This window comes from Primulina eburnea, chromosome 15 (genome assembly GCF_022965805.1).
Source record: "Primulina eburnea isolate SZY01 chromosome 15, ASM2296580v1, whole genome shotgun sequence".
NCBI classification, from domain to species: Eukaryota; Viridiplantae; Streptophyta; class Magnoliopsida; order Lamiales; family Gesneriaceae; genus Primulina; species Primulina eburnea.
In genome coordinates, this window is record NC_133115.1 from 33,394,217 (window position 1) to 33,411,290 (window position 17,074).

General features: G+C 32.0%; 1 pseudogene; it reads right to left on the reverse strand.

Annotated features, from left to right (window-relative positions):
- Positions 1-378: 378 nt before the first annotated feature.
- LOC140815667 (protein tesmin/TSO1-like CXC 2) lies at positions 379-14,213 on the reverse strand (annotated as a pseudogene).
- Between the last annotated feature and the right edge of the window lie 2,861 nt (positions 14,214-17,074).

Consider the following 17,074-nt stretch of genomic DNA (forward strand, 5'->3'; position numbering starts at 1 on the left):
GCCAAGAAAATTGATCATAAGCCGATCAAGTATATGTATAATGTGAAATGATATTTCATATTTATATCAATTTCACAGATCGACTCAGTTCATGCTTACACTGAAAAATAATACTTAAAAAAAATATTCTTTCATGGATCGGATTAGATCGAATATTTGTCTCATAAAATTAAATCGTAAAATGATCGTAAAAAAGTTTTGTACATGAAACATCAATCACCAAAAAAAAAACTTTAAAAAATAGCTACTTACTAAAATATGAGTATTTAACTTGGGACCGGGAGAGCATGACCTTGCTCAAATATTTAATCTCCAAGGAACCACGTATGACTTGAAACACATCGAACATTTTATGAATTCAAGTATAAATTAGCCTCTTGAATTATAAACGGTGCATCACAGTCATTATTAAAAAAAAATGAAATAATAATGGTTCTATTATGAAGACAGAAACACTATTATACAAGCAATATGCATATTGAATAAGCAGAACCAAGGCGAACTCAACCTACAAAACTGATAGGATATGGCAAACTTTTACTCTTAAAGAGCTCGGCCCGTGATACTCGGAAAACTCAGTTAGGAGCAAATGATGGAAGAGAGGGAATGGATCGAAGTATCAGTTTTCTACTGCTCCTTAAACCAGAAGATGTCCCGGCATTATGAGGTGGTGAAACTCTTTTACTGTTAGGAGAAGTTGACTTGAGGGCACTGATTGGAGACCCTTCTCGGAGAGACTTGAGGATTTTATCTTCGTCAACAGTTTCTAAATGTCTATCAAACTTTGGTTGAGGTTGAAAGAAGCTTGGCTTGTAAAAACTCGAGCGGGCACTGATGGAGGGAAAGGAACATCTTGGTGGTATTTTATCCGAGAACAGATGTTTAACTGGTAGCCTAATAAAGCAATCACGGAATTTAGATTCGTTCAGGTGGATGTTGATGGGAATTACAATGCAAGAATTTTGTTGGTTACATTACCTTCCAGTCAGCAAAGGTTTTGCAAGAGGTGCAGAATCCATGTTCTGCTCATTATGGAGTGTAGTTTCTTTGAAATCTTTTTCCAGCATACTCTTCTCGGTTGCATCTGTTTCAACTTCATATTCAGCTTCCATTCCTATTATTACAACCAATACTAAGACTCAGACTCGCTATAAAAATTTCGATCTGCCTAAATTATCCAAAAATCTGAAATATAAGCTCACCACCCTTCCTACCAAATGCATTTTTACATCCTTCGCATCTGCAGTTTAAAGAGCATCCAACGCCACCCTTCAAAGAACCGAATTTAATATCAGCTGGCAAGCTTACAGGAAAAGCATATAACACCCAAAAGAGTGGAAGAAACCTGGTAGCATTCACAATACTTCTTCAAGCAACCAGATTTCTTGCAGTTACATCCTCTTTTATGCCGAGCAGAAGCAGGAGTGTTGCTGGAGTCATCCTGTGAGGAACGATTAAACAAATATTATAAACGCCTATGATCACCAAATGACCCAAATATGCCCTCTCAAAGTTCAGCCACTAACCTCAGTTCCAGTTATTGGATCAGAGCCCCCGATCACTTTAGGTGCAAAAGCAAGAGGATTTCTTGATTCAATCTGTCTGCGGGTTGCAAGAACAGTCTCTACATGGACAGGTTAGTTGAAGCAATCTATACAAGCACATGGCTCCACACAGTACACACCAGAGGCAAAACATTCACAGTAGCTGCACACAGTACACAACAGAGGCAAAACATTCACAATGTAATTTTATTATAAACATTACTTCATCAAAAAAACTTAAATCCAAATACATATTTTTCAGTGGAGTCCAACCGTGCTCAAGCATTGAAGTAAGGGTTTAAGGGAAGAGTTGAATTGCAATAGAAAAGGAATAAAAATTGTAGGAAATGTGAGCCAATATTCCAAAAGTATAGCTGATAGTAAAACTCGAATATCTTAATCTGTAGAAAAGCCCACACAAGAAGGTTCAATTGATACACAGATTCTCAAAGTTCACTGAAGCTATAAAGAATAAAGAGATTACAGTTTTAAACATTTTGATTTCTTGCAGTTACATTGCTTGCAGGCTCCATTTTCCCCACCTTGTTCCGATCTATGCCTGGCAACACAAATTAAAAATAAGTTGAAAAGGTCTAATAAATTAAGGAAAACTAGATCTCTAACTTAGATGGACCGGAGAAAGACGAACAAAAGTGCACCTCTTCTTCTTTGGACTACAAGAATTGATTTCTTCCTTTGCAACATATCCATATGGCTGGCAAGCATCTTCCCCAGGTAGAACAAATTCTTTGATGTTTTCAGCTGAAGTTACAGACAAAGTATTGTTTAACAGTTCTTGACCAGTAGGAGGATGAAAATTTAAAGATGAGCTTGGTCCAATCAAATGTCTTCCAGAAGCTAAAGCTTCAGGGTTGACAATATTGTAGTCATCAGGAGTTGTTCCTAGAGCATTTAAATGCAAGCCCATGCTTGGTCTAATACATCGTTGAGATTCATTTATTGCCTTTGTTGGAACTAGTTGTTGGTTGTTGGAAGAAGTGTGGCGATCATATTGTGGAAAAACAGAAGAATAGGGGGCTGAATTCTTTCCCCAATTGTTTCCGAGGGCTCCTGCCATCTCAAAAACAAGACAACGTCTACTCATACCATGGCACAAACCAGAAAGATTCTACAAAAAAAACATAAATTAGATTGCAGTAAAAAAATGAAATAAATATTCATATGAAGAAATGACATTTATATTCAATACCAAAAAAAGAAAAGTTAGCTAATTTCGTGTTTGGATTCTAGGAATTCAGGTGTTAAAAATGGGAGCTTGTGACAACTTCATTTTGAGATGAATGGAACAATGCGTTATTATTATAAGCATTTGTTTCTTTGATCCAAACACCTACTCGATTTAACTAGAATGCGATTTCTACCTCGCAATCCATATTTTTCACAGGGATTTTCCCTTGCAGAACTAGCTGTCATACCACATGTCTCGACATTTTCTATCATATCACTTCCTTTTCCAGGTTGTAGTAGACAAGCTTTCTAGCCCACTTCCTCCAACTTGTTGGCCAGAATACAGTGCACAAATTAACGGTATGTTCTGCACGACATTTCTAGTATTCGCAATGCAAGATCTTGTATCTTGTCTGTCCTATGTGCGACATCTTGAGATACAAATATGAAAATAAAGAATAAAATTAGATGCCGAGATTTACGCGGAAAACCTCCTTAAAAATTAATAGGGAAAAAACCACAGACAAGACGAAAAGATTCTTTTTACGATCAATCTAACACGATACTGAACTAAAGAAGAAAATATTTCATTGAAGTCGATGCTTTTTCTGAGCATACCTTTTTATGATCAATCTAGCACGATATTGCCCAATTGGTTACTATCATCACGCTTAATCTTATAGACCCATATGTTGTCAATGACTTTCCTTACTCGTGGTAGTGTAACAAGATCCCAATTTTTATTCTTGTCTAAGGCCTCCAATTCTTTCAGCATCGTTGTCATCCACACGGATGCATCCAAGCACTGAGTAGTTTCATGGAAACTCGATGGCTCATCATCCTCTATTAATAAACAAGATGCAATATTGTTTTCAGTGACATAATCTGAAAGCCAACCAGGTGGTGTTTTGTATCGAGTTGACTGCCTCACATTCTTGTTCCTTGTGCTCTGGTACTGCTTCACAAGAAATTTGATTATCAGCTATCTTATTTTCCACTTGAATTCAGTGTCTTTTTGACTCCTTTTAGTGTATCCATAACATCCCTGTTGATAACAAGCTTGTGGACAATGGGATCCTACAAGCAAAACTCTTTTACTCCATCAGCATAACCCAAGAAGTACATTTTTTGGATTTTGAATCCAACTTGATATTTCTTGCTCGTTTGAGATAATGTACACATTACACATGACTTCTAAATATATGTAAATGAGAATAGTCATTTGGCTTCTCAGTCCACATCTTCATCGGACTATTCAGATCAATCGTCACTAAAAGAGAATGATTGATGATATAACTAACAGTCTTGACCGCTTCTGCTCAAAATGACTTGGCTAGATCTGCAATGCTCAACATAACTCTTGTTCTGCCCAACAAGGTCGTATTCATCAACTCTGCCACTCCATTCTGCTGAGGTGTGTGAGCCGTCGTGAACTGTTTTTTGATGTTTCATGTTGACAAAATGCATCAAATTCATTACTAGTATATTATCCTCCATTATCAGTTCTCAGACACTTGATTTTCTTTTCAAAATCAAGTTCAACCCGTGTTTTGAAATCTTTGAAGACCTAGAAAAACATCAGATTTCTTTTTGATTAGATACACCCAATATCTCCTAGAGAAATAATCAATGAACAAGAGAAAATATCTCGCTTCTCCTAGGGATACAACTGGTGATTGCCAAACATCAAAATAAATCAGCTTCAATATGTTTTTGTTTTTGGCAATGTAAGTGTCAAACTTTAATCTGTGCAGTTTACTCGTTACACAATTTTCACAAAAAAATAGATATTCCGACAGATATTTCCGTTCTAAGAGAATTTTCAACCCTCGTTCTGACATATGTCTGAGCTTTCTATGCCATAACACTGTTAATTCTTCTCTTACACCAATCGATGCAACCATTAGTTCCGCTTTTTTGTGTATTTCTTTTTAAAGTACGTACAGATTTGCATGAACCTTTTTCGCCTACATAACCACAGATGAGCCTTTCACAATCTTCATGATCTCGTTCTCGATACAAGTTTTGCACTGGATATCATCCAATTGCCCCAAGGACAAAAGATTATTCGTCAACCCCTTTACATTTCGTACATCTTGTATGGTTTGAACAATGTCATCAAACATATTTATTTTGATGGTACCAACCCCAACAATTTCCAAGGCATGATAATTTTCTCATGAATACAGATGCTCCTGAGACTAGTTCATACTGATCGAACCATTCTCTCCGAAACGTCATGTGTCACGTCGTTCTTGAATCCATAATACATGTGTCGCAAAATTTGTGTCGATCTTCTGCAACTGTTGCTGCTTCGCTGAATAATATTTCATCAGAGCCTAAAATACTGACCACATTTCCTTGAGAGTTCTTCTCGATACTCGTACACTTTTTCTTGAGGTACCATTTACAGCCACATTTAAAGCAGAAAATATTTTTCTTCTCACTTCTCGACTTTGATCTACCTCATTTTGGCTCCCACTATCATCGGTAAAGCCTTTGACTGCTTCAAAATCACAAACTTATCTTACTTATTCTAGAGCCGTCTTTCTTCTCCGAGAACAGCAGTTAGACATCGTCGAGTTTTAAAGAGCCCATAAAGATATTGTTGGTTAAGTTGATGATAAGTTGATCATATGAATCTGGCTGACTTTGAAGTTGAAGCTCCGCACATTAATTTTCTTTAGAGCCTTCTCTTTAGGAAAATCTTGTTGTGTAGTGACTTGACATCGTTCATTTTTGTCAGACTATCTCAAATATTTTTTGCCGTCTTTATCTCTAAGATACTTGACAGTACTTCGTCTGCTATGGCCAAATGTAAATTGGCAACAACATTATCATTCATCTCATTCCAATTTTCATCGTCTGTCATTTCCCTCTGTTTATCTCCAATAGCCATCAAGCAATTCCCCTTTCTTAAAATTGATTGTACCTTTATTTTCTACAACATAAAATTCCCTTCATCGAACTTTGTTATCTTGTACATGTCCGTCGTTATGTCTAAAATAATTTAGTAGATTGGAAAAAATAATCTTGTCTTAATAAAAAAATCTCAAAAAAAATTTCCTGATGTGTAAGACCAGTCAAGATTGCAACCACAAAACATATTAAGAATTTTAAGAAATTTTAAATCAAGGTTCTAAAACCACTTGTTGGTCTCAGGTGCGACATCTTGAAATATAAATATGAAAATAAAGAATAAAATTGGACACCGAGATTTACGTAGAAAACTCATAAAAATTATTATGTAAAAATCACGAGCAATATGAAAAAATTTCATTATAATACATTATAGATTATAACTTATAACTGTATTGTCAAAAAGAACACATATTCTTTTAATACATGATATCAAATATCTCAAAACTATTATAAAAACTAAGCACTCGGAGATGAATGTATATAAGATGAGAGAACAATACTTATAGATTGGGATGTAGGAAATGAAGGAATATAGAACATATTTATAGGCGAATTTCTCGTGTCTGAATGCATCAGTTATCTAGTTGTCAACCATAACTCACCAACTACCCATTAATTGCCGTAATATCTAACATGTCAGAAGCATCCACAATCAAACTGTCCCAATCACACGAAGTTGCTTCTTTGTTTCGATCAGTTTGGTGTAGTCCGTCCAAATTCACTTCACTACCATAAACAAGTGCTGTATTTTTTGTTTTATGGCCACAGCTAGGTCTTAAGGGGGAGTTAGGACTACTATGATCAAAATTTAAGTTTTCGGCATTGTCACCTACAACTTTCGTTGATTCATTAAATGTCGTGTAAGAAATATTTGATAAATGTTAACAAATATTAATGTGGCTCATATCAAACAAAAGGAAATAAACGTGTCGACAATGGCGACGGCCATAGCCAACACTTTTGACAAACTTTGCGTAAGCCGCCTCATCTTTAGACTTTGAGACATGCATGCGCTCACTCCTTTTGAATCTCGTGCTCCCGATAAAGCTCATTGATGGTATGAGAAACGCCTATAAATAGAAGCGTTTGAGGTCCCTAAGTATACAACCCACACAGAAACACTACACCATCTAAAGAGGGTTGGAATGCTTAGAAGACTTCAAACCGGAGGAAAATCAGAAATCTTTCAGATGATTCAATGGCTGGAGGTAATACTCGATAAGCTTCCGCATATTTATTTATCATGTTCATATATGTTTAGAAACATGATTTGGTTGATTAGATGAAAATATCTTACATTTGGTATCAGAGCCGTGATACCTCTGCCTTGAAATTTTGTTTTCTGAAAATCCGATATCATGAAATTTTGAAAATTTCTTTCTGAAATTTGTTTAAGAAGCTTGAGGATCGGATATCATAAATTTTAAGAAATTGATTTCTGAAAGTTTACGTAAGAAATTTGAAGTGGGACATAATAATATTCAGAAACTTACCTGAGAATTCTGTTCTTGGTTGCACTTTGGAGTTCTCAGCTGAAATCTTGAAAAATAAAATAAGAATTTTTAGGTGAAATTTTTTTTTTTTCGAAGAAAGTTTCTGAGAATGTTTCGGCTGAAAAAAAAAAAAAGAAGACGATGCTATAAGTTCTTCAATGAAATGGTCTTCATAATTGAGGCAATTTAACATATCACGTGAATGAGAAATAAATTCTCTGCGTAATGAATGTAATTGAATAACAACCTGCAAATGAATGGCAACTGGCTTCAATTATTGTACGAGAACTGAGTTGAAAAATTTTAATTTTTTTTTTTTAACATGGGACCCACACCAATTATCAAATTGGTTTACGTTTGTTTTTATCATGATGATGATTATTATTATTATTAATTTTAAATAATAATAATAATAATTAATGAATAATAAATAAAAAAAAAACGGGACCCACGTCAATTGTGACATTGCCGTTGATGGAGTTTTGTTTTGTTTAATTATTATTATTGTTCTTAAAATAATAATAATAATAATTAACGTGTAATTAAGTTATATGTATAATTGGGTATACATATAGCATTTGGTCAAATAATTTGTACACATTAAAAATAATTTCAAGTTCGATGTAATTTCTAATACATGTTTAGAAATTATTTTTTGCATGTTAGATATAATGTCAAATAATATGGATAAGTGTTTGATGTGTACATGCAAATTTAATATTATGTTTGCATTTATTCTTGAAATTTAAAATGCAAATAATATTGAAAAATATTTTGGTAAATCAATATTCACATTATGTTCATATTAAATTATATTGAGTTGTTTATAATTTAAAATGAACATATCAAGTAAGATGTGAATATAATATTTAAAATATTTCAGATGTTCACAAATGAACAAATAATCCTCACTTTATCACTACTCTGATAAAAGAGAAAAACTGTTGAGGAGCCCACATTTTTATCCTCACTTTATCACTACTCTGATTGAAGAGAAAAACTGATGGGGAATGTATTGTTCATATTAAGTAAAAATGTGAATATAAAGTTATTTAATGAAAAATTTTGGCTTATTAAGATTCACATAAATGTGGAAAATTAAGTTGAATAATAATTATAAGGTGACGTGAGAAAACATGATCTGAGGGAGTTCTTCATAGATCGGTTTAAATTGCCTTGACTAGCCATGGTCTCCCTGAGGAATGTTGCTCTGACTAGGAGTTGGGTATTTAAAGGGCCTTAGCACTACCTATCTATCCTGGGAGCACTCTTGGAAAGTGTTGATTGCGAAATAATTATTATATAAAGCATTAAGTAAAGTCAAAATTTTTGTCTATTGATCCGTATAATTTTAAATAATTAAGGTTTAGCCACAGCACCCTTAATTAAGAGAAATTATACATTAAGTCAGATTTGGATCACATTAAGGACATTTATTAAGTATAATAAATAAATTTGTCCAGTGATCTGTATAATTTTAAATAATTAAGGTTTAGCCACAACATCCTTAATTATGAAAAATTATACATTAAGTCGGTTAAAGATCACATAAAGTGGAATAAAGGACATTTGTAAAATCAAAATTTATGTCTAGTGAACCGTCTAATTTTAAATAATTAAGATTTAGCCATATCACCCTTAATTATGAAAAATTATACTTTAAGTGGGTTGAGGATCACATGAAAGACATTTATTAAGAGCATAAATATTTAAAAATTTGTGATTTAATGTCTTAGTGATTCGTATAATTTTAATTTATTAAAGAATAGCCACAGCATCTTTAATTGAATTAAAATTATACATTAATCACATTTAGTTATAACAGACATAAATTACATAAAATTATTCATCATTTGGTAATACTTGTAGATGAATAATTATGAAGAATAAATATTTTATGCATAAAGAATTCAATATCCTAGTGATTCGTATGATTTTAATTAATTGAAGAGTAGCCACAGCATCCTCAATTGAATTAAAATTATACATTGATTATTAAAAATCACATTTGGTCATAAAGGATATAAATTGTAATTAATTGTATTTAATTAGTGAAATTTATCCCACGGAAAATTTCATTATGTTAAATATAATTAATTAGGATATTATATTGAATTATTTCTTAATTTACCCACAGAGATTAAGAATAAAGTATAATTCAATAGCTATATCATTAAAGTTATATGAATCTAATTGAATTAAAAATTTAGCCCACAGGCAATTTTTATGTCAGTGATTCATATATATCATGCTTTACATGGGGTAAACCATGACATATGGTTTATTGCTTCATTTGATAACATTAGCATGTATTCATTAATTTTGCAGCAAATTTATATACTAATTACTCTAATAATAATTCCTAAGATTCAAGGTTATAATTATAAGGTGTGAAAATGGAAGATTATTCTTCATACAGGTTTAATGAACACTACTATTAGGAAAGATGAACCACCTGTCATTAATGAAACCAGTGATTAAAGTGACGATCTTTATGAAAAGTGGGAGAAATTTAATAGTTTCTCATATAAGTTTCATCATGATCAATATTTCTGCTGGGATCATGGATTAAATCAAACAGAATGATAGTGTTCATACACACCTTAATTATATAGTTTTAATTATTTAAAGCTCATTAATATTTAAGTGCACGACCGTGTCATGTACATGAAGAAATATAATTGGATCGTTTTAAAATATTGAGGTAGAGTTATTTGAGATATTTTAGTTCACAATATTTTGAGCACTCTCGCTCAACATTATTACTCACTTAAGATATTCTAAAACACATAAAGTTAAATGGTCAATAAATGAGTTTTGACCATATGTGTTTAAGAAGAGAGTGAAATGTTATAAAGGAGAGATAAAGTGTGAACATGAATTCTCAACTCTCATTAGGTATAATCCAAAATGGTTATTCATAGCATTTGGTGGATTGATTATGATCTACAATCCATGTTATCAATATCATGAAAAAATTGCAAGACTCGAAGAAATCATTAAGAAGTGATTTAAGTATCATCTATTCAGTAAATTAGATGATTTCACATATGGAGGTTGTCGAGACTTGCATCGTGGTTTTATATTTTAGTTGGAAAAGACTTTTAATTCCAAATTTCATAGAAATTTGATTTCAGTTTCAAACTAGTATCAAAAAGATATTTTTCAGATTTATCATTCAGTTTATTGTGTAAATCTGATAAATTTTGGAAATGATATTTTGTTTGATGGTCTTTTCACATTAATTTATAAAATATGTCCACTATAGCATGTTGCAGAAAATATTGATATTAAGACATTGTGCTATGTATTAATATTATGTGACATCTTGATTTTATTTATTTTGACACTTATTTGGACTACATTAAGAATAAGTAGATCAATGTGTCAAAGAAAGATGTTACTGAATGATTAGACATATTGGAGATCATTAATATGGATATTTATGGTCAGAAATTTTTTTACCATTATGAATGATTACTCACGATATGTATATATCTACTTGCTTCATAATAAATATGAAGTGATAGATGTAAAGAATTGATGCGATAAGCAAATTAAGATCGTGAGATGAGATAAAGGTAAAAAGTATTATAGTAAATACACTGAGGATGGACATTTTGGAGTATGATTAGTACCTCCAAACTTATTAAGTTCTTGTGAATTGAAACTCTTAAGACTAATGTGTTATGTCAAGTCGAATTCCAATTAAAGATATCCATAAGATCAAATTTTAATTATGGAAATATTGGAAATCGAATTTGGGACATATACATGTTTGAAAAAAAAGTTTATAGTTCACAAGAAAATAAGTTACAACTGAGGTCCATTAATGGGTATTTCATTGGATATACCAAAGGGTCCAAAGGATATGTAAATGTCCATCACAAATCATAAAGTTTGTGGAATCAAGAGATGTGAAATTTCTTAAGAATGACTTGATTAGTGGGAGCGATCAAATTCAGAATATTGATCATTATGATGCTCATTCAGCCACGCAAGTTATATTTATTGATTTATATTCGCAACATCTATCAAGTTAAAAGTGTGTTGTGGGACCAGTCATATAAATTCCACAAATTGTTGATCATGATCATATGGATCTTAATGCTCATCAAGATATTGAGTATTCAGTTGAACAACACAATCTATTTTCGCTGGAAAGTGTTGATGCAACATTAAGATGATCTAGTTGAATTAAAGGATCAACAATTTTAAGTGATTATATTGTGTATTTTGAATCTGACTATTTATTTTTGATGTCGAAAATGATCCTGAGGTGTTTTCACAATCCATGAGCATAAGAAATCTAATTTGCGGTATAATGTCATGAATTATAAAGGAATTCAATAGCAAATAATAGAGTATAAAAGTTGGTTCAGTCGTCATTTGTTATAAATGATTCCTTGAGACAAATAAACTCTCATCAGACGACATTGAACAACATAAGGATATACTCGTTGCTATGAAATTCATTCAAATAAAGAGAATTTACTACATAAAAATATTTTCTCATGTATTTAAGAAAATTCTCTTAATGTGATCATGACATTAATAACCCATTTGGTTTAGATTTGCATTAGTTGGTTGTGAAAACAAAATTCTTTAATAGTGATATATAGAGTAAGAATGTTATATCAAATAACATTAAGTATTCTTCTCTAATGACTGTGAGTATTTAATATTACAAGATTAATGAAACTATATAAATTAGAAAAACCTCACATTAAGTGGTATTTTATGTTTCATGATGCTATCTCTTCATTAAGTTTTGTTGAGAACATTATGGGCAATTATGTATACCATAAGGTTAGTGGGAGCTGAATTATTATAGAAATTATCATAATAATCTAAGTATTTGATCAATAAAAGGCTGCAAAATGTTTTGGATACCTTCATGGTACTAAAGTTTTACATGCGTATGTAGAAACGAATTGACAATTTGGAAAGTGATTTGCTACTTCCACTATGGAGTCTAAATTCGTCATTTATGTTGAAGCAATATTATATGGTGTATTTAAAGAGTTTCATTTTGGGCTTAGAATTGTGAATTTTATGTCTGAGCCATTAAGATTATATTACGACAATTCAGTTGTAGTCTTTGTGACTAAAGCAATATTCGAATTAAGTATATCGACATACAGTTTTAGCCATTGGACGTTTATCAATGAATTGGTGATCATTTAACCTAAAGGCATGCAAATTAAGACGTTTAATGATCATGTGGTAATTAATGTTGGACTTGGTTCCTAAAAACTTCTGGTATATACATTTGGTTATGAATTATGAAACTCATTCAGTTATGATATTTCTCATATTCGGTTATGTACACATTCGGTTATCTTGAGAAAATATCAATAAAGTTGGACCTCGAATAAACATAGGGTTTATTCATTAAGTACAGATTGTTTTATGGCCACAGCTAGGTCTTAAGGGGGAGTTAGGACTACTATGATCAAAATTTAAGTTTTCGGCATTGTCACCTACAACTTTCGTTGATTCATTAAATGTCGTGTAAGAAATATTTGATAAATGTTAACAAATATTAATGTGGCTCATATCAAACAAAAGGAAATAAACGTGTCGACAATGGCGACGGCCATAGCCAACACTTTTGACAAACTTTGCGTAAGCCGCCTCATCTTTAGACTTTGAGACATGCATGCGCTCACTCCTTTTGAATCTCGTGCTCCCGATAAAGCTCATTGATGGTATGAGAAACGCCTATAAATAGAAGCGTTTGAGGTCCCTAAGTATACAACCCACACAGAAACACTACACCATCTAAAGAGGGTTGGAATGCTTAGAAGACTTCAAACCGGAGGAAAATCAGAAATCTTTCAGATGATTCAATGGCTGGAGGTAATACTCGATAAGCTTCCGCATATTTATTTATCATGTTCATATATGTTTAGAAACATGATTTGGTTGATTAGATGAAAATATCTTACATGTCGGACCCGTTGCTTCACCATGAGAATTCCAAGGATCCAAATTTTCTTGTTGGTCATCCAATTTCTTAGTGGCATCAATATCCTTACTCTTATCAACGGTGTTTCCATCATATGAAGAAAACTCGGGTTGTGAGGGATCTGGAAACTGGTGCCTGAGTAGGGAAAAGCAGTTAAAAGTATACTCATTTAACAAACTGTTGTAAATCAGAGGACAGTAATTGTCAAAAAGCCCAATAATTACCTTCGAAGAGCTCTAGATTCTCCAGAAGAATCAACATGGGGTGAACTGAAAATAGAAGGGGGAGACACGAAGCTGAGAGGATTGATCGCCTGGGTCATGTGTGTGGATTTAACTGGCTTAATAGGAGAAAGGCAGTTCAGGAAAGCAAAGACAGGGGAATCCTGCAAACAAAGAGGAAAAATGCCTTCTTCATGTAACAATGTAACGGATCAATCACAACGTAAATACCAACAATCTACAACAGACTAACCCATAATTTGAAGTCTACAAAAATCGAACCAAAAGAAACACGAGCGACTCGTCCTTCTACAAGTGTAGGAACATTAGACAATTACAAGGTTAATTAAGTAAAAGGTCTTGCACATTCTTCAACAAAATCACTCAAGTAACCCCATTGTCAAAACAATTCCAGCTAAGCATCAATCGAAGACCACAAAAATACGGACCCCGAAAAAAAATCGACCACAAAAAAAAAAGCAACCAAGAACAAAAAAATTCAAACTTCTTCCAAGAAACCAAACCTCAAATTCGCCAACAGTTGTCGCTATCTGTTTATTATTGCTCCTCTCTGGTGTATCCATAACCGCCTTTTCAACTTCACTGTTACATTTTACAGAACTCTCACACTTTTCTTCCATTTTGTGTTTGTGAGTATATCTGTATCTATCTATCTATCCAACCATATTCTTGTCCCATTACACACCCCAACCCCACCCCACCCCACCTACACGCACAAACAAACAAACGAAACAATTATTTTCCCTGTGGAGAGTTGAAGAAACAAAAGGGGTTAACTGAAACTGTGAAAGCGTAAGAAATTGGAGAAGAAGCGGGAAACGTGGTCAAGTGAGAGTGAAAGGCAAAGAAAATAATGGATTTTTATGGTTGCGGACAAAGAAAAAACAACCAACGCACACAGCTGCTGTTGTTGACGGGACCTTGTTCATGTGTAATTAATGCAAAGTAAAACGCCCACTTGAAAATCTGCCATAATTTAATGAAAACAGATACATTTTTATGTAATTGTCCTCTCCTCTTTCAAAGATTTATTCTTTGACAACCCATTTATTTCTTGGATTTCATAAATCACTACACGGCAACGCTGCTATTTAATGTGTGATTCGAACCAGTCAAAGAGAATTCAATCCAAATTCCTTGTATTTCTATTGATCTGATTTGGTTTTACATTTCAATTATGCGATTTTGTAGGCTTTTTTGTTGATATTTTGACTACTAATAAATTTTGGTTTAATGTCATTGTTGGATAATAATTAGTACTTTTAATTATGTCATTCGAACATTTTTCTTAATAATATATTAATTTTTTATTATGATTATTTTGTTTCATAAATAACTTCATTAGGTACACAATGGTAAAAAATTTGAAAATTTGATTCAGACTAGTCTTAATCGGATCGATTGAGATTTGAATTGAGTTACACTCTTAATTCAGTAATAAATCCGATATAATATAAAATTGGTGTCATTTCATTATCGTGCAGTCTGCTCCAACTTGTCAAATGACATCCCTAGTTCCTTAGTTCAAACTAAGGTGTGAAAATTAGTATGATAATTTGACTAGTGACAAGTCTAACATGATTATTGTAATATGCATGGACTAACAAGTATAGTTAAATACTAAATTTATTTCAGAATATCAAACTAATAACATTTTATGTGATATTTATTTAGGTAAAAATTTGTATGAGACGGTCTCGCGGATCGTATTTTGTGAGACATATATCTTATTTTGATCATCCATGAAAAAGTATTACTTTTTATGATAAGAGTATTACTTTTTATTGTGAATATCGTTAGGGTTGACCCGTCTAACAGATAAAAATTCATGAGACCGTCTCACAAGATATCTACTCATTTATTTAAGTTAAGTTTTTTTTAAAAAAATATATTTTAAAAACAACAATGTGTTATATTTACACAATCATGCATATACTTAATATTTTATTTATATTTAAAGCGATTATTTTACCTTAATTTTTTAAACGGGTCGAATCCAAATATCCAACTAAACGGGAAATCCAATGACCCGTTTGGGTTCCGATCGAATCTCAAATTTTGGCGCGCCGGTGAATTTAAAATAGTGGGCCATACACTAAGCCCGCATTACTTATGTATTCCTTGTCATGGGCCTTCCCTAATTTTTTAATTTTGTACTGCTTTTGTAATTTGTGATCGAACTCAAGTCTCTCCCGACACTGTTTTATAAACGGTTTATGATTCTTAAGGAATGTTTAGAAAATATTGTAGGAAACACTTTTTAGATTCTAACTGTGCGAAAGTCTCTCGGGATGTTTGTGAATATCTGTTTCTACTTGTAATTTTTAGATAGAAATAAGATTCTAATATTTTTTTTTCCATTTGTTGTTTAGTTATATAATTCATTTTCGATACAAAATATTTAAAATATAATAATTATTATATACATATGTTGTTGATAATGTTTGTGCCTAAATTTAGATAATTGAACGAGAATCATGTTATATAAGTTAAAATATTGTTGTCATTTTACTAAAAACTAAGTTTGAAAATAATTTTTCTATAAACAATCTGACTTGAGCTTATATTAACTTTGAGTTTTTATTTTCAAACACTTCATACTTTTATTTTTCACAAAAATGATTTACAATCTCAAAAATAATCACTTAAAACTACGTAGAAAATCTTTCAAACACTCCTTTAGACCTAATCGTTAGATAACTTACATTCTACTTAATTTAATTTAAATTCATAAGATGGTGAGGTGTTGATTATGCTTATACAAAGTGATTGTGGCAAAAAAAAAAATAGTATATTAAAATAACTTATTTATCAAATAATACTCATTTTTTATTTTCAACTTTTTATTTTTATTTTCAAATACTACTCACTTTGATTTCTCTACTTTTTTGTAATCTATAAATTTAACCATTTATATGTGAGCATAATCATTTTCAAACTCTACCTTATTGAATTGATCAAATTTTATAGCTTTGCTATTTATCTTTAGACAAAAATTTGTGTGAGACGGTCTCACGGGTCGTATTTTGTGAGACGGATCTTTATTTGAGTCATCCATGAAAAAATATTACTTTTTATGCTAAGAATATAACTTTTTATTGTGAATATAGGTAGGGTTGATTCGTCTGACAGATTAAGATCTGTGAGACGGTCTCACATGAGACACACTCTAATCTTTATGGTGATTATCATTTTCTCAACTTTGTCCAAGATCAATTCAAATCTGATCTAAACTACGCCATATTCATTGAATAAAATTGAAATTGGACAATCTCCAAACAACGAGATTTTATGGATTTATTTGTTTGGCCCTTGATGACCATTCCCACATTGTGTCATAGATATATATTTCGTTTAATTTCACTATGTCGGAACTATTTCAAACCCAATCAGGGAAGACTCGTCACTAGCTAGTTTTACTTCTTCCCAGTTCTTACCAATGCAACCTCAATCTTAATTATTATTGGAATGTTTTCATGTCCAAATAGGAAGATGAATAAGAATATGAAATTAAATTTTATCAAATCAAAAGTAAATTGTATACAATTTCCTATAGGACATGAAAATATTTTAAAAAATACAATGTATTACGAATAGTTTTAATTGTGCTTTTCACTGTGATTTTAAAATTTCCAAAATCTTATGATTTTTTAATAAGTATTTTGTGAGATGGGTTACAATAAAAAGTAATACTTTTACGAGTGACCCAAATAG